Source organism: Protopterus annectens, chromosome 9.part0, assembly GCF_019279795.1.
Source record: "Protopterus annectens isolate FY-2018-M chromosome 9.part0, PAN1.0, whole genome shotgun sequence".
Classification (NCBI taxonomy): domain Eukaryota; kingdom Metazoa; phylum Chordata; order Ceratodontiformes; family Protopteridae; genus Protopterus; species Protopterus annectens.
Genome location: NC_056743.1, coordinates 1,075,080,284 through 1,075,107,705, shown reverse-complemented (window position 1 = coordinate 1,075,107,705; position 27,422 = coordinate 1,075,080,284).

The following is a 27,422-nucleotide window of genomic DNA, read 5'->3' as shown; positions in this document are numbered from 1 at the left end:
ATTTTTATTTTGGAATAGACAAATTACACCAACAGCAAATTAAAAAGCATGCTACAAGAAAACCAATTTACTAATGTAAAGAACTTTATTCAAGTGATATAGTTTGTGTTTCAGGCATCCCAGACCATGCACAAATGCATATTGAGGCTTTAGTAACCCAGGAATGACAGTTATGGAGATGAAAATAGGAGACCCCTATAAAGGACACCTAACATGTACTTCCAAGATCCCATATCTTCTGACTTGGAAATGGGAGAAAGAGAAAACGTGTTAAAGGAAGTTGAACAGTACTTGCTGGCAAAAGGTTCCGACACCTGCCTTATAATACAAGTGTAAGACTTGACCCCCTAAGATTATCCAATCTGAGGCTACCACCACTGACTAGCTCCAGGGCCATCATTACCAGAACCACAGCAGAGTCTAGATATGAGGGGAAGAGTGATTCAACCACTTCTGACAACAGTCTCTTCTTACAATTACTGTTGGGGGAAGTATAATTACGGTATTTGAAAATTAATGCTCGCTTATTATTGTAATCACAAGCCTTTGACATTATTACAGCCTGTCCCTAAAATGCTATCACCCTGTAAAATATGCAAGTTGACTCCTTCAAAGGGGGGGGTGATGGTTCTTTATCTGCTTGTTGCGAGCGTGTGTGTATGTGACTCCATATCCCATATTAAGCATCTTTCTATTTCTTTTCATACTTCAGTGTACTAAAGTGCTTCAGGTCTATAAACAACATCCATTTGCAGATCTGTATGCCATAAAACTGACTGGTGTGTACTCTTCCACAAAAATAAAATGAACGTTATTGTTACCTAGTGTCCCAGAAACTAAAACCTTTAGATCTCAGAAAGGAACTATTAGGGGATACTATTGTCTTATTTTATCATGCAATGGTCTCTTCACAATTTGAGTCCACATTGTTGTGAACCCGTTAGGTAATCACTAGACTAATTTATAGACAATGGCAAGGACATTGTAATTTATAGTCTGAAAGTATTTACTCATTCCTGTGATGTCTGATGCTGTTAACACAACAGGGCATGTTCAGTTGTGCCCAGATGGCTGGGGAAAGTGATAATGTTAATGCAACCAAAGGCTGTCTGACACTAATCTTTCAGAATGGAAGTCTTACTTTTTCTTGCAAAACTGGATACAAAACCTTCTCTGTATAAAGCTTTCTGTCATCTGAATGTCAGTTCTTTTTAAGAGCTCTCCTTAGCTATTCATATCTGTAAGTGGGAAAAGACATTGTTAGATGCTCACTCTGTTGTGTAATTCTAAAGGAATAATATACTACGTAGCAACTTCTCTTATTGATGCTACTAGCTAATCAATCTCTTGACAAATAGCCTACTGGCTTAAACACAGAACTAGTGATACTATGTTTGTGTAGTTTTTCTGGCTTTTTTTTTCATATCTTTGATCTAGTGAAGCCTCTGTAACCGAGAACCAGCTTCTCTATTATTATTATTGTGGGTGTGCCACAGGTCCTGGGTATTAAGTCCTATTTTATGGTCAGTGGATTACAGTTCAGGTTGGTGAATGGGTCATATCTTCAGCTGGCTCTGTTTTCCATGTTATTGTTATTTTCAGTCTTTAACTGCCCAGCTGAGCAGAAATGCTATAGCCCAGATGTTATATTTATGAACCTGATTTCCATCTACATGCTGTTAGTTTTGAGGTGGAAGTTTAAATTCCACCACTGTAAATGAAAGGCAGTGTTTCCACTGGGTGCTTGACACTTTGAGTTCCTGGCAGAACCCTCAAATCTGAACCTTCTATGAAGCTAGTCTACCAAAGTGTGTGTGTGTGTGTGTGTGTGTGTGTGTGTGTGTGTGTGTGTGTGTGTGTGTGTGTGTGTGTGTGTGTGAGGGGGGGGGGGGTACTGCTTTTGCTGCCTGGGTCTGGTTGCTGTGCTTTATAGCTGGCTTCAGTTTTTTAATTGCCTGGCCACTCTTAATCACCCAGGTTTAACTAATTCACAGTGATAATGGATCTCTGTCCAACCTGATATTTATCAAACCTGTATGTAGCCTTGATTTGCAGTTTGTCACCAACTCTCCTAGCCAATACTATTTTGCATTTATACAACTGTAGGCATCTCAAGAACATTTGCTCATTCTGCAGTGATTTACCTTATGCTTATAAGCCTGTATTTAACCTTATTCAGAAAAAGAGGAATGGTTTAATTGCCTCTAGAAGTTTCCATGCACAATATGTCACTGCAGTCAGATTAAGTTCAGGGCCTTCAGCATACGGAGTGGAGGGTGATGACAGTGCTGCATTAAACCCAGTGTCTGTGCTTCTTGCCTAAACTGCACTGTAATTTAACAGCTGTCTAAAACTGGCCTCACCTGCAACATGGTGCAGTAAATTTGTTCTTAAGAAGGTGCTTTTTGGCAATACTGTCTGCTTGCTCAAGGCCCAAGAGAGACAAAGAAAGAAAGCACCAGATGCCAGGCAGCACATGCATAGCTTATAAATTATGGAGAAAAAGTAAAATGAACCTCTAACAGTATCAGGAGACCATGAATTGCCATAAAAGTCATATGTTCTTTTGTCTTTATTAGTCACAAGCATATGTACAGTGGCTGAATTAATTTTAAAATGTAAACTCGTTTTATAAACAAGTGCAAAATTAAATTAACTGCATTTCCAAGCAGGATGGGTCACTGTGCCATTGCAGATAAGGTTTATTTTATGATAAAGGTTCTTGACATTTCAATTTACTTTCTCCATGTTCCTTTGCCCCAGACTTCAAAAGCAGCTCAGTGAGGGGAGACGGAATGTATTCTCAAATTAATCGGATAGGATCACTCTAGCATAACAGTGTTGCTATTTTACTCCAGATGTCTTCAATTGGTAATAAAATATTTTAGATTTTTGCTTTTTATAAATCACGGGTTGGAATGGCTTGCATCACTGAACAAAGTAGCACTGGCTAGATAAAAAAAGACCTGTGATCCTTTGCATGCATCTGAAGGATGCCGTAGGCGTCATTACTGTGTGAGTAATGAAATAGGACTGTGAACTGCTGAGCTTTCATTCAGTGATGCATGTTTACAGACCCTATGGAACAAAACCCCATACCAATGGTGATGGAGCCAAGGATGTCAAGGAGCATATTTTTCACTGAAGGCATTTCTTCAGGGGAGTCCAGATGGAAGCAGGCGGCTACCACTGGAGACAGCAAGGTTTGGTTTGCATTTTGCTATTTTCTCTATTTGCTGACACCTCTTTCAATATGTTTTTGAGTATGTACTGTGACATTCTTTGGTACATTACTTGTTCTGGCTTATCTATGAGCTTTAACACTAGTTCATCATTTGATATTTAAGAACTTACTTGTTTTACACCTAGCTTTGTTTGTTTGATATGTTTGTATCTCCACTGAGATACATCTACTAAAAAGATACAAGGCCTAAAAAATATCCTACATGGACTGACTCAAAGCCCTGTCCACTATACACGGTATCCTACAGACTACTAAGAGGTGACCCGAGTCTTGCATACAAGGCATCTTCTGACCCAATGCGAACGGAGCTACTGTACATCAGCAAGTCAAATGGCATCAGAAGTACACTGTCTAGGGATCTAAACCTCTTTTACAGCATGAACAGAGCAGTTTGGAGGGACAGGCACATCTCATAGAAGATACTGGTGCTCTGGAACAGACTCCCCACCCATGTAAAACAAATTTCCTCATTGTCTGTATTCAGGCACAACTAGGATCCATGGATGGGTAATTGAAAATGTACCCCAGGAATGCTTCCTGCTAATGGACAGATGCATCTAAATGCTCTAGTCCACATATGGGTCCCTTTAAATTATCTATTGTATGATCACAGATACGCTCACTAGGGGTAATATATAATTATTGACCATGGGATAGGATGGGTAAGGCCAATTTTAAATCAAATGGGATAGGTTAGTTCAAGCACCCAAAGGGAAACTGGATAGGTTTAAAATGGCCTACAAAGGCAGCTAGCCTAGTATTTGCCTACGAACCTATGATAGTCCTATATTATTGCAATTTGTTTTGCATTTTTTATTGTATTGCTTGTCCATTGTCCATTTTTATGTGTGTACCAACAGGGTAAGATGCCAGCATTAGTGTCTATTTTCCTAAAACTTTTGCTTGATTAAAAGAATTCATGATCTGTCTTTATACTGTTGTGTATTTTTGTATGTGCACATCTTGTTACTGTTTCGATTGAAGTTTGGTATTTGCCATCCAATTTTATTTTCCCCACAGGAAGACTATAGGAGATCCTTGCTTTATTTAACAGTGAGAACCTCAGCTGTTTTAGGCAATTTAGTGATTTTATTTATCTACACTGATTAATTTAATGGTCCCTTTGAGCCAGGCCATTAGCAATTAATGGACAGAGATTAGGTGATTAACATGTTTGAGTCTTGGAGGAAATACTCACTGACTTAGTCAATTTAAGCATCTCTGTCTCTAGGTTTTGGTATTCATAACAAGGCCTTTTTTTCTTAGCTTTGTTCTGATTTGTGTTTAGGTTGTTCCATTTGATGAACCACTGTACAATATGCTGGACTGCCAAGTGTTTTGGGCTACATTCGGGCAGGTTACTATTTTTATTTTATTTGTCATTTGTCTGTAATGATTACTTTTGCAGTAGTTTGTGCTAATAATACATAAACGAATAAATACAATACAGATAATCAGTTGTATCATAGTGCGGTTTTGTTTTGCTTTGTCGGGTGCTAAGGATTAATTAACATCTGACACCTGAAACTGAACTTAACCAGACAAAATAGTAAATCATTAAAAGGCTATAACCAGAAATACTGTCAATGCTATGGTTGTACCCGTGTTTATACCTCAATGGGTAACATCCCAAGAATACTTAGAAAAAAAAAAGGAAAGCTGTACAACAATCAGTCCTGAAAAGCTAATTTTGGTGTCACAGGACCATGAGAGTAGAATACTGTTTTCGAACCACTTGACAAATGAGTGCCAGTTTTAGTTTCCTCATTAGGTTCCTTTGCTTGTGCTGTGCTGAGGGACTTTTAACAAAATTAGGTGATACCACATTTTTTAGTTATAAAAGAGGATAGGATTGTTGAAACTGTACTTTTGATTAGATTTTTGGTTAAGCAACAGATTAAAGGTGGAACATGGAAATGTGGTTATTGTAATTGATGTGTTAAAATTTTTACGGGTAACACACCACCAATATTAATAAATAGCAAACCTTTAAAGCTTAATGTATTTGGGAACTGTGGTACAAGTGGATTAATTTATACAGCATTTTGTAAAACATGACTCATTTTTTATTGGGAAGACCAAACATATTCTTAGAAAAAGAATGTAAGAACATTTACATGACACACAAACTGAAAACGCAAAAAATGAAGTATACAAACATACCTTGGTTTGTCCCAGTGCTCATGACTTTAAATTTTCCATATTGGAAAAAGTGCAAAAAAGCCAAGTGGGGGACAATGTGGAAATAAAATTGAATATAAATAAGTTTTATAGCAATTGTGATTAAATGCCACTTGCATCCCCCCCCCCCCCCCCCGATTGAGTGACCAGATTTCCATTACAAGTGTATTAAAATGTGATCTGCTAAACTGTCAGAATTTCAGATTGATCATTCATGTTGTTGGGTCTACCTACAACACTGTATGGGTCTCTTTTTAACAGCAATAATTTTAATGTGTCATATTCTGTATACTTGTAAACTCAGTTTTACTGAGATTACTTGGTATGTTAGATTTATTATTTCATAATTTTAATCACATTAGACACATAAGTTCATATTTTAATATTCATTAGGTTTCAATTTGGTATGATTGTTTTATTTTTGGAGGATTTGAAAAAGGGAATAAGTGGTTTAAAATGCTTAAAATGTTACTATATCAATCATGTGATCTTAAATGTTATAAATGGAAGAATTTGATGTTAGTTCTGATGACATCTCCTGTAAGTTTAACAGAGGTGTTGAAGGTGCTTAACTTTTAATAAAATCTTTGCCAAGCACCAATGCTGGTTGGATTATTTTTCTGGAGGTCCCAGAGTCTCTTTCATTGTTTCCATGGCTTAATGTCTGTCCCTTGAACAGACAGAAAATCTTTGTGGTACAGAATTGGTGCCTTTGGTGATTTTATAATTAATATGTACCAAAGAAGGTGTTTCTGTTATTAAGCATAAATATAATTTGCTCTATACAGGTTTCTGAATGCTAGAGGAGCTGAGACTTTAAAATGTATGCTTGAATATAAGGAGAGTTTATTCATTCTGAAGTATGACTATTGTATGTTATGGTCTTAATAAGGGATGTAATGATAAAGTTTAAATTGGCTGTTAATTGGTTAATTAGTTGTCTGGTATTTGTGTATGTGTGTCTGTTGTCCTTGTAATGTGGAATGCAGTAGATGTGGTGCCAGGGGAATAAGTTTTGTGGTGCTTTGAACGGAGTTCTGATTATTACAGCTGATATTAGTACCTTCCTGAAAATGTGAACCAGAAGCTGCTGTTTGAGAGCGGTGAGACTTTTAATATAGCAATAACTCACGCCTGGGTGTGGGTAATGTTGGATTTACCCACGGTTGGTGTGGTTTGGTCACAAGGGTGAAGCCCGAGTGGCCAAACAAAGCCAACCGTGGGTAAATCCAGCATTACCCACACCCAGAAGTGGGTTATTGCTATTATACAATGACATTATTTAAGAAAAAAAATAATCGCTTTTCTTAAATAATGGCATTGTATAATGCCTCCTTGCTGCCCTTCCGCAGCTGTCTGGTATTCTGTGGCAGTTCTGATGTACTGCGCATGCGCATGCCTATGCAGTACATCAGAGCTGTGGGCAAAAGCAATGGAGAAAGCAAGATCTCCATTGCTTTTAAAAACTGTTTCGCTATGTTAAATGAGTTTAACATAGCGAGACAGTTTTGAAAAAAGCAACGGAGAATCTCTGTTGCTTTTTTAAAGCTGTCTGGCTATGTTAAACCCATTTAACATAGCGAGACAGTTTTGAAAAAAGCAACGGAGAAAGCAAGATCTCCGTTGCTTTTTTGTTTCACTATGTTAAATGAGTTTAACATAGCAAGACAGTGTGAAGCAATGGAGATCTTGAGTTCTCCGTTGCTGTAAAAAAAGAGTTATAGTAATGGAAAAAGTCCGGGCGACCGGACCTTTTTCCATTACTATAACTCTGATTTACAACGTGCACGCTGAACAATCAGAGTGCACATTTTTGTATATTTAATGGGGGGTCATTGTATAATTCTGATTATAATATTAACAGTCTATTTAAAAGGTCTGGTACATTTAATTCTCCTCAGTATATAGCAACCTTTGAGAAACATTGTGAAAAAGCATTATTTAAACTTGTAAAGAGGAAGTCACAGGAACGCAAAATACCTCTGAACTGTTTGCAAAATAATACTTCAATAAAGATTATGAAAGCTGACAAGGGGAGTATGGGCAATGGCCATCAGTGGCCCAGGACCAGTACCGTATGGGCAATTCTCATCGTGTCTCAGGAACAGTACAGTATGGGCAACACTCATGTCTCAGGACCGGTACAGTATGGGCAATGCTCATCATGTCTCAGGATAAGTACAGTATGGGCAAGACTCATGTCTCAGGACCGGTACAGTATGGGCAATGCTCATCATGTCTCAGGATCAGTACCATATGGACAAGGGCAATCATGTCTCAGGACCAGCACAATATGGGCAATGCTCATCATGTCTCAGGATCAGTACAGTATGAGCAATGGCCATCATGTCCCAGGACCAGTACAGTATGGGCGACGCTCATCATGTCTCAGGGCCAGTACAGTATGGGCAACGCTCATTATGTCTCAGACCAGTACAGTATGGGCAATGCTCATCATGTCTCAGGATCAGTACACTATGGGCAACGCTCATCATGTCTCAGGACCAGTACAGTATGGGCAATGCTCATTATGTCTTAGGGCCAGTACAGTATGGACAAGGGCAATCATGTCTCAGGACCAGCACAATATGGGCAAGGGCCATCATGTCTCAGGACCGGTACAGTATGGGCAATGCTCATCATGTCTCAGGATCAGTACATGGGCAATGGCCATCATGTCCCAGGACCAGTACAGTATGGGCAACGCTCATCATGTCTCAGGGCCAGTACAGTATGAGCAACGCTCATCATGTCTCAGGGCCAGTACAGTATGGGCAATGCTCATTATGTCTCATGACCAGTACAGTATGGGCAACGCTCATTATGTCTCAGGGCCAGTACAGTATGGGCAATGCTCATGTCTCAGGGACAGTACAATATGGACAAGGGCAATCATGTCTCAGGACCAGCAATATGGGCAAGGGCCATCATGTCTAAGGACCGGTACAGATTTGAAATGTTTAGTATGTAAAATGTATGAGCTGTCGGAGGATGTTTCCAGAGATATTTTATACAGTGCATATTCGTATGTGCATTCTTGTATGTTAGAGCTGGTAATAGAAAACTGTATGGAGAGAACTATTATGACTTCCTCAAAGCTGAGGAATTAAAGTTTGGGCTTTTATTTGGCATAATCAGTCCAGAGAAATTAAACCTATCCTTCTTTTAGGCCAGTAGTGTCTTCTCAGAAATCTAAAACAGAGCTAATGGGAATATTTCAAACCAAATCCACACTGTAACAACAGAGAAATAACACTGCATAATATTTGTGTACTCAACTTTAATATATCTGCTTTTTGTCCCCACAGGCTTCATCAGATAATATAAAACTAACAAACATCTCACTATCTAATGGGAATATTTGTTGACAACAAACTGAAAGACCTGGTTAAGTGCACAGGCTGTTTTGTTATGGATTCTGTTGACTTTATTTTCACTAAGGACATTCAGTGTGTGTGTGTGTGTGTGTGTGTGTGTGTGTGTGTGTGTGTGTGTGTGTGTGTGTGTGTGTGTGTGTGCGTGTGTGTGTTGCATTATCAATCCCTAACACATCTGTTAGGTAACAAAACATTTAAGATATGGACAGAGGAAGCACAATGTCATAGTTTAATCAACTTACCGCCAGAAGAATTAGAATCTTGGGTGAAGGTTGAGCAAACTTTTAGAAGTACGGCCAAGGATCATATAGCTGAAAATTTAGGAATGATCAGCAACAGCATTCTTACTGAAGAATTGAAACAGGACATGGATAAGTACAAACAGGAAGTATGTGAATATTTATTTTATTTATTATTTACATTTGTTAACTAGGTAGTGTCCAACTGGGCAAGTAGCCTACTTTCAGCCGACACCCAGGGAGAAAAGCTCCAGAACAGTACAAATTAGTTAAGAATCCATGTAGTCCTGAAACACAAATATTAGCAAAAGAATGCAATTAACAAGTTACAAAGAGATAAATTCATCATGAAAGAAAAAAATAAAACGGATTGTGTTTACCTCTGTATTATATTACTATCAGAGAATTAAGCATGGCATTATAATCACTAGTTGGTTTAAAAGGGTACATGAGAAAGGGAGTTAGAAGTAATAGGAAAAATAAATTGGTCAGGAGCAATACAGGGACATATTTTCATAGGAAAATTCAAAGTACTGCATATGATTTATTATTTTTGAAAGTAATCCTAAACAGCAAAATAATTAGCTGTGAAATTATGTTAGCAGAAAGTGGAGAGGGGGATACTTTAAAATGTTAAAAGTATGCAAAATAAAGTTACACGAGATTCAGGGGAAAATACTAAGGGTCCTTTAAGAATATTATAAGTCTTTGTACTCTTCAGAAATGCCCCTTACAGGAAGGGTAATTCCCATAAAGATATCATGAAAGTAAATAGGCTAAGAGGACTAATTAGGTCAAGCAAAGCCAACTTTGTGGTTAAGACATCCTTCCAGGTGAGCGATAATCATAAGGTCTTCTACAGCTATGTCAGAAACCTCAAGAGCAGCACAGACCATTAGTTCATTTTACCTAATAGAGAGAGAACATTTGTGAAGGCCAACCCACTAATTACCTTCTGTTCCAGCTTTCTCCTTTTCCACTTTACTAAAAAAAAAATTTCTAAGCTTGTTTCCCCCCTTTCCCGTATCGAGTCTAGTCCAGATACAGATTTACTGTATCCAGGACGGTTTGTAAGCCCCTGAGCCCCCAAGCCTTTCTGTGTTGGAGGGAAGCCTTCTAGCTTACCAGTGGGAGTGGTAAGCACTAGGTAACCTATCTACTACATAAGGAGTGGTTTCTGGCCCAGACATTGTAATTGTTTGGGCAGTTTTTCCATCTCTCTCAACTATATGATTTAAAAGCCAGCATTTGCACTTGTTTCCCCCCCTTTCGTGTAACTAGTCTAGTCCAGATACAGATTTGCTGTATCCAGGGCTGTTTGTAAGCTCCTTAGCCCTCCCCAAGCCTTTCTGTGTTGTAGGGAAGCCTTCTAGCTTATCTTTGGGAGTGGTAAGCACTACCACATAAGGAGTGGTTTCTGGCCCAGAAATTGTATTTATTGGCCGTATGGGCAGTTTTTCCATCTCTCTCAACTTTCTGATTTAAAAGACCACATTTACATTTGTTTCCCCCCTTTCCTGTAACTAGTCTAGTCCAGATACAGATTTGCTGTATCCAGGACTGTTTGAAAGCTTCTAAGTGGTGCCAGAGTCTGCTCTTCAAATTTTCCCTTAGATCTAGTGGTTCTCTCCTCTCCTGCACTTACACTAGCTTATTAGCCTAGCACTTTACCAGAGTTCTTGTAGCAATTATTGTAGCACACAAGTGCTACCAGCAATAAGCATTTTACAAGGAAACAGATCTAGTACTTATTATCAATGCCCACCCTCCAGGCATGTCTAAAGGTCAGTTTCCTGTGCTTTCTCCTATTAACCTGGTGAACTTGGGCATCCTGAGGCAATGTAGCAACTGCCTTATGTACACTGGCAAACCTCTTGTCTTACCTTCCAACACTCAGACTTGTGAGAGATGCACTTGTATATCCAAACTGGAAGCCATGCACTCTCCAGCCAAGACCGAATAGCTGGTCAAGAGGAGAAGGTCAACACTTGCACCACACCACATGGAACACACAGCCCTCCAGAACACACACCAGCACTGCCTTCACATAAAAACACAAACCACACACCCACCTTCACGGAGGCTCGCAATAAAAATTTACTCAAGCAGCAGAGACCTCCAAGTCAGAAATGCACTTGACAACCACAACACAACACTAATCGTGAGACACAACTCTCCTAAACAGTGTGCCACTCAGCCAAAGCCCCTAAGGCAAAACAGCATGCCCAACACACTAGTCATAGGTGACTCCATAGTGAGGCACACTGATGTCCCACTCACTAGGTTGAATAAGGAGAAAGTAACAGTCAGCTGCCTGTCAGGTGCAGAGATCTGACACATGCACGTACTCAAGTTGCTCAACAACAGGTACAAATATGACTGTCATTGTACATGTGGGTGTGAATGACCTACGATGTACCTCCCTGGACTACATGAAAAGAAACATGGAGGAGCTCTCGGATTATGTAGCCCAGGTGGGTATGACCCTAGCCCTGAGCAGCATCCTACCATCACCCAGAATGATACCACAATACAAGCAGAAAATGATTAATTTCAACAATTGGCTAAGTTTCTGGTGTCCCTCTAAGGGGATCCAGTTTCTGTCTGCCTGGGACAACATGACTGACAGACCTCGATGCTTTGCCAGAGATGGCCTGCAGCTGTCACCCCTGGGCTTCTGTATACTGGCCAAGACTCTTGCCATCCCTATAGTGCCTTTTTAGGTGGTGTTCCAAAGACCAAATTACCACCATAACAGCTACAAACAAATGCAATCTGAGGGTCATGTTGCTCAGTGCTAGAAGTCTAAATCTCAAAATGCATTCACTCGAGGCACTCCTTAAAATGGAGAACATCGGCATTTGTACTGTAACAGAGACCTGAGAGAAAGCAGAAAGCACCCCTGCACAACCAGGCTATAACTCATTCCACACCTTTCGGGCCCAGAACTTAGACTGAAGCTCCAGAGGTGGTAGTGTTTCCATATTCATAAAGGATGCACACACCTCCTGACTGGTAGCCCAACATAACGCATCAGAGATACTTCAGGTACGGCTAACATTAGGTAAGACAGCGATTCAGGTCGTAGCCTGCTATAGGTCCCCAACCATGTTGCAAGACTCACACTCCATGTTCCTAAGCACCCTGGAGAATACTAGGGTCCAACCTAACAAACTCTTACTAGGTGGTTCATTAATTCCAATGCCCTGGACCAGCTCGTTCTTACCCCCACTAGAGGTAGCAACATCCTTGACTTGGTCATTACTAACATGGGCGACTTGTTGCTCTACACCAGTAGTCAGCGCCTCCCTGGTTAGATCCGACCACAAACTAATCACCTTGGAAATCCACATCCTTCCCACCCCCATCCCCACCCCCAGCAAAGGTAACCACCATGAAAAACTTCTCCAAAGCTAACTTTGGGATCCTAAAAACAGAGGTGTCTAACTTCACAGAACCCATGCAAATGGAGAATAGCTGCATGACTGCAGAATCATACATCAATGCACTGTACGAACATGTACACAAATGCATGGATCTCACCATACCCAATAGAACCAAGACACTCTCCTCCAAAAAAAGGAAGCCAATCTGTTGGTCCCCTGCCATAAACAAACTCTACAACAGGAGGAGGAAACTGATGCGGAATAAGGTGAAGTCACATGACTGGAAAAACTCCCTTATCTGCCTCAACAAAAAGTTGAGATCCCCATCAAATCCTCTAAAGCTAAGTATGAAAACCGAATTGCAGCAGATAGTAAAGACAACCACAAGGACTTCTATAGTTATGTAAAGAATCTCCACGGCAATACCCAAATTTGCTCTGAGCTTCTGCACAATGGTACCTCCTATACTGAGCCAACAGATATTGCCAGTATACTGGCCGACAGATTCAGTGCCAACTCTACCCTCCCCAAAGGACCAATCACAATACCAGTAGATTGCCAGGCACCCAGTATTACTGCTGCACAGGTTAGAACAGCACTGTCCAAGGCCAAGAATACAGCTTCTGTGGGACCTGACAATATCCCTGGTTGTGTTCTACATGAACTACAGAGTGAACTGGCACCTCACCTGTGTGCCCTGTTCAATCACAGCCTCACCTCAGGCTTTGTCCTTGCCGAATGGTGCACTGCTATAGTCATCCCTCTCCACAAAGGAAGAGTGATAAAGACCCTGGGAACTATCGCCCCATTAGCCTGATGAGTCTGGTATGCAAAGCTATGGAACGCATCATCATGGACCTAATAAACAAGGATATAGGGAATCTCCAAACTCTGGATCCCACACAGTTTGGTTTTGTGAATGGTAGATCATGCCTGCTCAACTTGGTCGACTTCTTTGAGTCATTCTCCATAGCTGTGGATGAAGGCAAGGTGGTTCATACAGCCTACCTTGATCTGGCCAAGGCTTTTAATACCATTCCCCACTCAGGAATCATAGAAAAACTCATTAAGCTTGGCATCAACCCCTATATCACTAGGTGGGTTGCAAACTGGCTCACAAATAGAACCCACAGTGTGAAAGTAGCTGACTCCAAGTCAGACTGCCAATTAGTCACGAGTGGAGTTACACAGGGTTCAGTCCTGGGTCCTCTCCTGTTTGGTATCTACTTCTCTGAAGTGCAGGCTAACATGAAGGGACTCCGGCTGACAAAGTTTGCAGACGGTTGCAAGTTGGGAGCTATTAACTCCCCAAGTGATGTTGACATACTACAGAATGGCCTCACTGTGACCAATGACTGACGTTAAGCTCAATGCCAAAGAATGTGTCATCATCCCCTTTGGGAAAAACCCAGTTCCCATGAATTACCACATTGATGGTAGTTCACTGAACACAGAAGGCATTATAAAAGATCTGGGAACACAGGTTGATAGCAACCTCTCTTTTGATCACCACATTGCCACTGTGGACAGAAAGTCCTATGTGGCACATCTCATTACTAAGAGTTTTGCATCCAAGAAGAGAGAGGTCATTGTCTCCCTCTACTCTTCCCTCATTAGGCCAATCATCAAGTACAATGCCCCATTTGGCATGTACCTCACTAGACACCTGCAGCAACTAGAGAGGCCACAAAAGTACCTCAGAAAGAGGATCCTAGGCCTTAAACACTTGTCCTATATGGACAGACTAAAAAAAACCCCTCCTATTCTGTCTCGTATTTCCTACTTAGAGGCGATCTCTGCTTGACTTACAAAGCCATGTCTGACCCATCTCTGTTAGACATGCTAGATCTAAAGAAATCCCAATCCCTCCGCACCACATGCTCCAGAGACCTCAATCTCATTACCACAATTAACAGAACATGCTGGAGGGACAGGTTCATAACCCAGAGACTGCCCATGCTATGGAACAGACTTCCCATACTTGTCAAGCAGAGCACCTCACTGACCCTCTTCAACAGAAATCTTGATGTGTGGATGGGAAACAGAAAATTCACCCTGGGGATAACTCCAGTGGCTCTACTCGACAGAGGCACTGGGAGCTAAGGTCGTGTGGCACTATGCCAGAGTAATCCTATGGCTAGGCTTGTAAAGGCCCCAGGGCCATTGGTTAGTACACACCTATGAACTTGGGGGTTAATGGTACCACATTCAGTGAGCTTGACGATATAGCAAACCTGTTGGCAGACAAATTCAGTTCTAACTTTACCCCCCTACCTCAACCATCCCCCAGAAACCCTCAGTCAGAACCCATCCAACTATAACTAGGGGGTATGTATTGGCTGCAATCACTAAAGCCAAGAACACGGCCTCAGTGGGCCCAGATAACATTCCAATATACCTCCTGAACAGTCTAAAATATGACTTATCTGGACCCCCTGAAGTCATTATTTAAATACATCTTAAAACAGACTCTGTGCCATATGAATGAAGGACTTCAGTGGTCCTCCCCCTTCATAAGGGCCGACCTTCAATAAATCCTGGAAACTACAGACCCACTAGTCTTATTTGCAAAGCCATGGAAAAAATTATCATGGAAATTATCAACAAGGGCATAGGAGACCTACAAACACTGGATCCATCCCAGGTTGGCTTTGTCAAAGGAAGGTCATGCTTACTGAATCTGGTGGACTTCTTTGAAAAGGTCACTATGCAATGGATGAGGGGAAAACTGTGCATACTGCCTACCTAGATCTGGCTAAAGCATTTGATACAATACCACTATCTTGCATTGTCAACAAACTTATGCAAATGGGTATAAACCCCTTTATAACATGCAGGATAGCTAGCTGGCTCATTGATAGGACTCAGTAGGTTAGAATCAGAGAGACCACCTCCACAAAGAAGCTGGTCACCACTGTAGACCCCAGGGCTCTGTGCTAGGTCCACATTTCTTTAGCATCTACTTCTTGGATACTAAAACCAATGTCAAAAGCCTCTGGCCAACCAGGTTCACAGAGGATTGCAAACTGGGAGCAGTTCTTGTATCCCAGAAGATAACACCCTCCAGGAAGGTCTAATCCAGACAAATGTTTGATGCCAAAGCCATGGCTTAAAACTCAATACCAAGAAATTAATTGTATTTCCTTTTGGAGGTCTGCCACCCCGGAAAACTACATCATCAGTAAAGCACCCCTAAAGCTGATTCACTAGTCAAGGATCTCAATGAACCAGGAACTCATGCAGATAGTAACCTAGCCTTTAACCAACATTTGCCTGAGGTAGTAAGAAAATTCTTGTCTGTTGCTCAACTTATAAGCAAGGTCATGGCATCTAGGTCCAGAGAGGTCATTATACCACTGTACAGCTCTTATCAGACCCATCATAGATTATAATGCCCCCTTCAGTATGTACCTCACCAGACATGTGCAGAAACTGGAACATCCACAGTTTCCTTACAAAAAGAAAATCGGGAGGAGACACAATGTCCTACGCTGATTGCCTCAAAGCCCTGTTTTACTCAGTATCGTACAGACTTTTGAGAAGTGATCTTTGTCTGACATATAAGGCATCTCTGGACCCTGTTTTGATGAACACTTTTGCCCATCTGCAAAACAAACAGCATCAGAACTACTAGATTAAAAGACCTAAATTTTGCTTGAGACATAAATAGGACACATTGGAGAGACGGATATGTTTCTCAGAGAATTTCCATTGTCTGGAACAGGCTCCCCTTGTATGTGAAGCAGAGAATCCTCCCTGTCCCTGACTGCAACCTGGACCAATAGATGAGTAATCAGAAATTCACCCTGTTTTGGAGCCTGTGTCTGTGATGGACATAGGCAGTCAGTAAATCAGTTCCTATATAAATCAAATTTGTAGGTCACATTTGGGTTGTACAGCAAGGCTTACATGGGCCCTAGTGATTGTTTGCCTAGAATACACCTATAAACCTATGCAACTGTGAGTGAAAAGGTAGAAGTTTTTCTACAACAGCTAAAATGGTATAATGGTTTTTAAGTCCTTGGGTATAATAGCTATGCTCTCTTCCAGGTTTTTGGTGTATCCTTATTTGTAGAACACATTAAATAATTTGTGCCTTGTAAGCCTCCCTAAATTAACAAATGAGCAGAAAAAAAAAACAGAGGGGAGGAGATAATAGCAGTGATTATAATATAGTTCAAAGAAAGATAACCTGGAGGAGATGGTAACCCAGTGGGAGTCTGGAAATTATTAGGGGATAACCTTGTAGATCATTGGCATAAATTATTTGATATGTTTTAACAATAAGGATATACCAAAAACTTTAGAGAGAACATAACCACTGTACATAAGGACCTAAGAACCATTATAATGTTTTACATTAAAGACCTCATGATGACAACATCCTGCATACTAATATTAACCATGATCATAACACCTCTATATTAGTACTTTCTAACAGATAGACTGAAATTATATTTTTTTAATTAACATGGATCAATGTGGGCTCGTGGGAGCACTTCAAACTTCTGACAGCCTAATTAAGGCAATGTTGATACAAGATGTGGCATGTAGAACATTTTTTTCTAGTTTTACTCCGTCTTGAAACTGACAAAGCATTTGGTAGAGTAGTGCTCATCTGTTTAAAGTTATGAAGTTGAGGTTTTCCAGGCAAAGTTTTGGGGTTGACTGAATGCATTAATCGTGGGGTCAGAAGTGGAAATTAAAACTCATGTTAGTACCTCAGATAGTCTAATGCTTTTGAGGGGTACAAATCAAAGAATCCCCTTACATTTTACAATTTAGTTTAGATTCAGTGGCTCAATGATTTAGATGGTGTGAGATAGCAGGCGTGGTTTAGTTTTGAAGAGAATTGAAAATTGCCTTGTATGCATCCTTAGCTACAGAAGCAAGTAAGGACTGGTAAAGCACTTACACGTTCCAAGCTGACAAGGAACGTGCATATTTTCATTGGATTTTTACTCTGTTCTTCAGCCTTTAATGAAAGACTGTTCCAATTTGTACCGCTAAAGATATCCCCAGAGATTCGTGAAGGGGACTAGCACAAGCCATATGGCTCATGCTAAAAATGCCCTGCATGCATGACATGGTATTTTGTAATTCAGAGACGTGTTAGCTGCAATGAAGAAAAACTAATTATGAGCTAATTTGCAAGTCTGAATTACAGTTAGTACTGCAAGCTGCCTCAGCAACGTGTAGCCATAGGCATCCCCCCAGCAATGTGTAGCCATAGGCATCCCCCCAGTCATTTTCCCACACACAGGTACACATTCAAACACAAATGTACACACAAGCACCACAGAGAGTTTGCATAATTTCAAAGAAGACTTAGAGGAATGTGCTCTGGAGTTTATTTATTCTATTTATTTATTTACACTGTTGACTGGGCTAGTCCTTCTAGGCTGATTGGCCTCTTTTTTTTCCAAGGTAGTATTCGTACTGACTGGTGAAAATTGACCAGGGCATCAGAAAACTTGCCCTGCTCTTTTTGATATTCCATCAGATCTTTTATATTGACAAGAGCTGCCAACAATTTAGGCAGATGTGACTTCAGTATAGCATCTTATGTAAAGGATGCCACACTCAGGAGTTCAGAACCCCCCCACCCTTTGCACTGCAGTGTCATTATTGGAAAATTAATCCAACTAGCTGGTTTGGAAATAGAATCCTTAGCTTTCTGGTTGCAAAGCACAATAGGTGAGTATGCTACCTGAGGAAAGTACAGTTGTGTACACATACCATAAATGTAGATGTTCGAGTGCATTCACTGTTGCAGTCATTACATTTGGGTAATCCTGCTGGCAGGTTGCCCTCAGCCGGCCTGAATTCCAAAGTCTTGGGTCCTGCCTCGGCTGCTGTCGCCCCTTCCCTGACGTCAGGTCGTCAGGGATATAAAAGAAGCGTCCGACGCCATTTTCTTCAGTTTTTCTTGCCCCAGATGTCAGATGCCCCTTAAAAGGGTAGCCAAATTTTATTTATATAAAACAATAAATGCACCAATATAAATTTTACCTTCATCTATAAACAAATACATAGGTTGTATAAATCAGAGAAGAAAAGATAGGATCCATAGAAAAAAGGGGGATGGCGGGTGGGTAACCTGGACTGCAGCAGTGAATACACTCGAACATCTACATTTATGGTAAGTGTACACAACTGTACTATGTTCTTCGTGTTTCACTGTTGCAGTCATTACATTTGGGTAGAGTCCCAAAGCTATGGTTGGGGGGCTGGAGCTAAACAGCATTAGGAGCGGCTATGAGGCCCTGCAGAACTGCAGTGCAAAGCCTGCTCTGGATTTAGAGTAGAATGGCAGATGGTAATGCTATGTAAAGGTGTGCACTGAACTCCAAGTAGCCGCCTCTAAAATGTCTCTGGTTGGAACTCCCCTGAGAAAGGCTGCTGAATTGGCTGCAGCTCTGGTGGAATGTGGCCTAATGCCCTTAGGCTCTGGCTTACCATGGTGTGAATAGCATAAACGAATGCAGTGGCCTATCCACTTTGAGATGGTCTGCTTTGAGATGGCCTTTCCTTGTGATCCTGCAGCATATGCCACTAGTAATTGCTCTGTCTTCCCGAAAGCTTTGGTTCTGTCCAAGTAGAATCGAAGCTGTCTGTGTACGTCCAAAGAGTGCAGAATTCTCTCCCCCTTGTTCTGTGGATTTGGATAAAAAGTTGGCAGATGAATAATTTGGTTAAGAGCCACACTGGACACCACTTTAGGCATAAATGTTGGGTTTGTTCTCAGAGAGACCCTGTCTGGATAAAAAATGATAAAAGGTTCCACAGCCATGAGTGCCTATAGTTATGCAACTCATCTTGCAGAAGTAATTGCTAGGAGCAGGGCTGTTTTCCAAGATAAAAACTTTATATCAACAGTAGCAGCTGGCTCAAAAGGAGGCAGGGTGAGCTTTTCCAAGACATAGTTGAGGTCCCATGCAAGTATTGGTGATCTCCTTGGAGGCCTTACATTTTTGGCTCCTCTGAGGTTCTGTATTGTAATGAGCCGAAATGGCCGAGGCATGAATTTTAATTGATGAAAAGTATAGGCCTTTGTCCAGCATCTCAGTTAGGTATTGTAAAATCTGAGGAATATTTGGTACAGTTGTATCAGTTCCTTGTGCCTGGTTCCAAGCACAGAATCTCTTCCATTTTCCAGCATAAGACTTTCTTGTATTAGGCCTTCTGGCTTCCAGAGTGACATCCATCACAGCTTTGTTGAGAGGTGTCTTTTGTATGACTACATTATCCGGCATGCTGTCAGGTTTAATGTCCTGAGTTGGCTGTGCAGGATCTGATTGTTTTGCTGGGAGAGTAGACGAGGTAATTGAGGTAAGGTCCAAGCTGGGTAACGAGACAAGTTCCTTAGGATTGGATACTAGTACTGGCGGGGCCAGTCTGGGGCAATCAGTATCATCTTTGGTTTCTCCTGTCTTACCTTTAGGAGTACTTTGGGGAGGAGAGGCAGTGGAGGGAAGGCATATACTGATAGATTTTTCCAACTGAAAGATAGGGCGTCCACTTTCCATACTTGTCTGTGATAAGTCATTGTGCAGAATCTTTTTAGTTGGTAGTTGTGAGGGGAGGCAAATAGATCTATGTCCGGGCATCCCCATTTCCTTGTTATCATGCTGAAGACTTGTGGATCCAGCTGCCACTCATGGAGATCCATGAGGTTTCTGCTTAGTTTGTCTGCCAGAGTATTTTTCCATCCTGGCAGGAATTGTGCCTGCAGATGTACTTGGTAAGTCAATGCTGTGTCCCACAAAATCATGGCTACTCTGCAAAGGGGGTAAGAATGTGTGCCCCCCTGCTTGTTTATATACCTCATGACCGTGGTGTTTTCTGTCTTTATCAGTAGTTGTCCTGGATGAAGTAGGTCCTTGAAGGCTGTCAGGGCATTTTGAGCAGCTAGCATCTCTTTTTGATTGATATATAGATGCATTTGGTTTGAGGTCCATGTGCCCCAAATGCATCTTCCTGCCATGTAGGCCCCCCAGGCATAATCTGATGCATCCGTTGTTAGTGTCTACCTGGCTGGGGGTAATGTGAATGGCTGTCCCTTGTTCTTGTGACAAGCCTGTGCCCAGCATCGAAACTCCTGTTGCAGGCAGGGAATGAGAGTAATCATTGTTTCCAGGCTATGGCAATGTTGAGTCCAAACACTTTTTAGGTACCATTCAAGTTTCCTCATATGCAGTCTTGTATATGGAATTAGTAGGATGCAGGATGCCATGAAGCCCAAAGCCTGCAGAATTTTTCTTGCAGATAACTGGGCCTTTGTTGCCAACTTGTGAAATAGGTAGTCAGTTGCCTTTGTTTGTCTGGCGTGAGATAAACCATCCGGGCAGTTGTATTCAAGCTTGCACCCAGGAATGTTATATCTTGAGAGGGTACTAGTTTTGATTTCTTTTCATTGACTGTGTACCGTAGGCATGTTAGAAGTCTTTTCACAATCGCCAGTTGTTGAAGAAGAATGTCCTTGTTCTCTGCTTGAATTAGACAGTCGTCCAAATAAGGGTATATTTGTATTCCTCTTTGTCTGCAGAATGCAATTACTGGTGCCAGGCACTTTGTAAAGACCCTGGGCGCAGTAGAGAAGCCAAAGGGCAGTGCAGAGAATTGGTAATGTATTGATCCAGCCTTGAATCTGAGGTGTCTTCTGCACGATTGTCTGATTGGAACATGCAGGTATGTCTCTCTTAGGTCTAAAGTCACAAGCCAAACGTTCTTGCCCAGCATGGGCAGAAGTTGCTGTAAAGTCAACATTTTGAATTTTGGAATATCCAGGAAAGTGTTCAGAATAGATAGGTCCAGTATTGGCCTCCAGGTCTTGTCCTTTCTGGGAACCAAGAACAGTCTTGAGTAAAATTCTTGTCCATGAGGGATGAAACTTGTTTTTGTGCCTCTGCCCATTGATTTTTTTGGCAGATCTGGCCAGCCGTTTGCCTTTGGCAGAGTATGGAAATGGAATTTGTAGCCTTGCAACACTATATTTAGAACCCATTTGTCTTGGGTTATAATGTAAATTAACCACAAAAAGGAGGGTTATAATGTGCCAATTTTGAGCAAAAAGTGCTAATTTTCCCCCTAAGGGTGCTGCCAGAAAATAAGTGCTTGGTGCAGGCAGGGGGAAGTCATTGGGACTGTTTTCTGTATGTTTGTGCTTTATCTTCTTCAGCTTTGGAGGTAGAAGGACCTCATTGTTTTGACCTATAAGAACCTTGCGCCTGGGATCTTCTCCTTGGGCGTCTGGATCTGCCCCTTTGAGGTCTGTCTGACACTGGAAAGGACCAATTTTTTGTAGGCCAGTGTCTACTAAACCTAGGTTGCGGTACTTGTAAAAACTCTTCAACAGTTTGCATAGATTTAGCTTTGTCTTCCATTTTGTTTAACACCTATTCTGCCTTAGCACCAAACAAAGTATCATGCTGTAAAGGTGCATCTAGTAACTTAACCTTAACATGATCAGGCAGATTTTGTTCCTTTAACCAAGCATGCCTCCTAATTACAGAACCCGTAACTGCGGCCCTGCAGGAGACCTCCAAAGAATCAAAACCACATTGCAAAGTATGCTTTCCAGCTTGTTCAGCTGCATGCAATAAATCCTGCATTTCCTTATTTTAAGCACATTCAGAATTTAACATTATTTTCTGTTTAAGCAATCCCATGAGATGTTGCTGATACTTGAGCATATGAAACTGACAGTTTAAGGCCCTTATAGCCAAAGTTGCAGATGTGTAAACCTTTTTTCCCCATCTATCCAGTGCCCTTGAATCTCTGTCAGAGGGGGTTGGGTTTTTTGCTGTAGAGGCCTTGGCTCCCTTTGGACTCTGTGAAATAGTTTCTGGGTCAGCAGAAGAGTTTTTAAAAAGAAATTTGTGTGAGTCAGGAACCCTGTAATATCTGTCTGGCTTAACAGGAGCTGGAGGTAAGGAGTCAGGGGTCAAACTAGACTCTGAAAACACATCATCTACAATGCCTAACATAGGGGGAATGGCTAGAGGCCTGTGCTGTGGTAGTAAAAGGAAATCCCTAAGCCTCTTTTTTGATTTTAAAAAATCTTGGCTTTCCCAGTGAAAATGCTCCCTCATGGTATGCAAGGTTTCCCCAAAGGAATAATCCTCATGGGTGGGGGGGGGTGGGGGTAAAGAATATCCCTGATCAGAAGAGGAATCAGAAAAAATAGAAACCTGATCTGAAGATTCATAGTCAGTCTCTTGCCTAGGCCTCTTAGCAGGAGGGGGATGGGAACCCCTGATCAACGTAATCGGGTCTTCTGCCATCTTGATCATCTGTTTTTTGGGCATAGGGGCCTGTACACGTGGCTCTTGAGTTTGTTTCTTTGCTTTAATCTTTGTCTTTGAAGCTGAAGTCATTTTAATGTAAAGATGTTGTGGTCTGAATACACCCTCAGAAGCCGGTACCTGCTCAGCGGCTCGGACCCATCTGAGGGATTAGTGTCCGAGGCTCCACTACTTTGAGTATCCAGTGGCATGGCTAACTCCATGTGGGAGTCTGTAGTGGCCTGTGACTCTAAAGTAGCAGGTGTCAGGGGCTGTGAAAGTGCCTCACTGAGAACCGGCGAACCGGGGACTGGCTTAGGAGAAGCTTTGTTGTCGGTTTTGGACCTCTGTTGTTTTTCTCTATCCTTTTCTTTGTGTTTTTTGTAAACTCCGGTAGTCGGATGGCTATCCGACAACATTTTAGGATAATTTAAACCTGCTACCAAAATACTTTAAAGCAAAAGTATACCGAAGCTTAATAGTGCATTGGTTAAATCTAGCACAAAACTGACAACCAGAAACGTTGTGATCAGGGCCTAGGCAAGGAATACAGTAAGAATGAAAATCCTTATGAGGTATTTGCTTTTCCACAAGTAATACAATTATTAACTTTTTCTGACATCGGTCTGGAGCAAGAAAAAAAAGTTTCCCCAACTGGGTACGTAGCTTTATTGAAGACTTCGGTTCTGAAACTCAAACACGAAAATTTCAGGAGTCGGCCGACCGGCACTTGCGAACTGCTTCTGGCACCGTGCGGCAAGAAAGACTGGGTAAAGGGCGTTGGCCGCTTCTTTTATACCGCTGACGACCTGACGTCAGGGAAGGGGCGACAGCAGCTGACGCAGGACCAAAGCCTTTGGAATTCAGGCCGGCTGAGGGCAACCTGCCAGCAGGATTACCCAAATGTAATGACTGCAACAGTGAAACATGAAAAACATCTACTGTTACTACTGAATGGGAAATGCAATTAATCACGATGCTTGTGGTTTTAGAATATGAGAAGTATTGTTCCAAAACAAGGAAGCTTTTTTTTGATACTTCTAGTAGCAAATAAAACTATTTCACTGAAATGGGAGGGTGAAGGGTTCTACCTATTTTGAAGATTGTAGTTTTACTCCTGGATAAATCCATTGGTTAATAGGGAAAGCCACTTGGCAAAATAATTCTAATTGTGTTTGTTTGTTTGTTTGTTTGTTTGTTTGTGTTTGTGTGTGTGTGTGTGTGTGTGTGTGTGTGTGTGTGTGTGTGTGTGTGTGTGTGTGTGTGTGTGTGTGTGTGTGTGAGACACTGTGACATTTTAAGTATAATATTAAAATTGTTTTAATCTAATTGATTGGACTGGGAGCTTTATTTAATGCTAAAGTTGCATGAATGTAGAAGGTATTCTCCATGTTTTTCTTTTCATGTATGTAATGAGTGATTGTTAATGTGTCATTATTATTAAAAGTTATTATCTTTTAATTATTCACTGATTGTCAATTTGCTTTTTCTAGTCGGGTTAGTGCTGATTTCTGTACAATGAGAAGTAGCGCCAAAAGATGCTGCATCAAAAAAGCTTAGCATTTAACATAAATGGCAACGACTCTCTTGTATGGGGTAGTATGGGTGGTGACTTTGATTCAGAAAGGTTTAAAGTGGTGGAGAAGCCTTAGCTTCGAAGTTTTCCCAGTGGTTCTAAGCCATTCTGATTTAGAGACCACTGTACTTCTGAAGCTTTCCCCTCATGAGGGTCTCTGAATGGAGAGTGGTTTTGTGGATAGAATTACATGGTAATACAGTAGTCTAGGGCAGTGGCTAATGCCATTTACCATGCACTTCCCCCAGAAATGTCCTTAGCTTCCAATTTGTTTGGCTTAGCGATTTTCTGAATTGTTCAGCTGAGTAAAAGTTTACTCTAGAAGGAAAAAGTGACAAAAAATCCCACAAAGTCATTCATTCACTTCTATGGGAGTACACATGGTGCAAGTAAGTTTAGTGAAGATGTGGGTGTGGGAAATGAAGGTGTATGTGCGTGTGTTTTCCTGGGTGGTCACACAAGGTAGGTTAGGCAGGGAATCAGGATTCTGGATCCGTACACATGGGTGAGTTGTTTTGATTGGAAGGGCATCTTGTTTTGTTGATGAGTGTCTCTATGCCTGTGTGTGTGCCTGTCTATGCCTCTGTCTCTGTCTGTCTCTGTCTGTGTGTTGGAGTGAGTTTTGCTAACCCAATGCATGGGCTGCTAGGGAGAACACTATCACAGTCAGGTATGACAATATAAAGTGTGGTTCAGAGGCAAGCTAATGAGCAAATAATGAGGGCTTTCTCATTGCAGCAATACCTGCCTCTGAATTACATTTTATTGCAATTCTACTAATTGCTGAAGTGTGTTGGGCAATTAGTGCAAGTAGTGAGCATTTTTCTGAATCTGAGGTGGTATCCTTATATGCATGTGTAAATAAATGCTTGGTATCTGATGTTTGAGTAAACCATGTATTTTTTTCTTTCCATGGCGTTTTTGTGTTTAGGGGATTTGTAACAAATACCAATGGTGGTGGTGCTGCGGTAGAGTTGTCGCCTCACAGTAAGATGCTGTCTGGTTTGATTCTCAGCTAGAGCGTCTTCTGCGTGGAGACATGCATGAATGGGTGTACCTTTGTTGAAGGTTGTGTGTCAGAGCTGGCAACTTGGCATGTAAAAATCAACTGCCAATCATTAGCAGACTGGAGTTCTGCTATGGCGACCCCTAACAGGGAAAAAGCCGAAAGACACAACAACAACCAACACAGGCACTGTTCATACATTTATTATAAATTCATAATTTAGATTGTTGGATTCAGATCTTTATGGCTGCATGTCCAAGATATCAGTTTGTCTCTGAATTGTATAAAATATTATTGGGGAGCAAATGCAGGTGAACTTCTTTGACTTTGCCATTTTATATTATGATCTCATGAGAATTTGCATCACAAAGATCTCATAGAATCCTCCAGTGGGTGCTCACAGAGCCTTGTATTACCTTGTCTGACAACGCTAGTACTCTCTGGAGCCATGAATTATTCCTTGGCAAAGTAAGATATCAAGTTCATTGCAAGAACAGTTTGATGACAAACACTGGGTGAAAAGCAGGGAAGGAGATCTTTCTGCAGCACTGTCTGCTGTGCATACAGGTTAGAAAAACAGCAGTCATTCTCCCTTAGAAGTAATAATAATAATTATAGTGAAAAAAGTACAACATATCTATATGCTATCACACCAGAGGAAATTATTTTTCCAATCAGACATAATAGCTTTCTTTTCTGCATTTTATAATACTTGCTGTGCGCCTTGGGTAAAATTGCTGCGTGTTGCTTGGTTACTTGTAGCATCATTTATGGCACAGCTTGAATTCCAGTAGAGAGAAAAGTGTGGGCCATGCTGCATCTTAAATAGCTAGGGGAAAAAACTTTACAGAATGCCAGTTAATTATGCTTAGCATTGTTTTGTACAATCTGTCAGAAGCGATATACTATTATTTTAAAGGGTAAATAGGTCTTGTTGTTCAAAGCTGCATTGTCATGTTAATTGAAGACTGACTTGGAAAGTGCTACTGTTTCATTAAGACTTTTTGTACCTGCAGTTAGTGTCAGCCTGTCAACATCCAGTTATGGGAAGGGGACAATCTTTCTAGTACAGTTCCCTTCTGAGGTCCATCTCTGACACTGAAATAGTTTCCTCCATAGAAAATATCTGAGCCCATCCCTGCACACCGGTACAATTAGTGATGCAATGTTGTTTTTTGTTTCTGGTTTATCTCACTATTCTTTTATTAAATGGTTAATCAAATCAATTGTGAAAAAGTACTGGCACCCTAGGAGTTTAATTCATTAAAGCCTTCTGTTCGTTATTTTGTTAGGTACCACATTCCTGAATGCCAGCGGAGAAAATCCTTTCAACTGAGCATGTAGGACTGAGATGGGCATATTTGTCTCATTTACTTAAAAGGCCTTTAGCCACCCTAGTTTTCCTGTTAGTTATACATTAGCAAGATGCGTATTATGTCCTAAAGAGAATATTGCCTAAAGAGTTGAATGTGTCAGTTGGAATTGCAGTGCTTTTTGAAAAAAAAATAGATTATAGGTAAAGCCATCATATTTGCATTTTGGCATGCATCATATCAAAATACCTGGTAGTATGAAGCAAAATCATACATTTATGAAAAACTGGATATTACTTACATCCATTGGATTGCAATGACTGCATTTTGGCATGTACAATGTCAAATTGCCTATTAGCATGCAACAGAAATCCACCTTTTAAAAAAACAGAACCATAGCCGGCATATGTGACAATTATCCATGTACAGTGTGTGGGTCCTTACATGTGATTAGCCTTCATGTTATCTTAGTATGCTGTACTGAGACCCACAAGTTTGGAATCATAGAAGCCACATATTCAAAACCAAATGTGTTTATTCTTGTATGTTTTATATTTTGACCTTTTTTCTGCTTATTTTACTAGTTTCCAAATATCAGATATAATAAATGATGACATAATTGAACTGAACTACTGGCTAATACCCACACTAAAAACAACAACAAAATATTTCCACAGCAGATGCCTTTAAATCCAACAAGAGCGTCACTGGCAAAATAGAGGGTAACAGTTAAATATTCTGAACCTCATTAGTGAGTTCTTAAGTACTGATACTGAATAACTGAAAATGCAGTTATACAAAGTCTGAGCTTGCT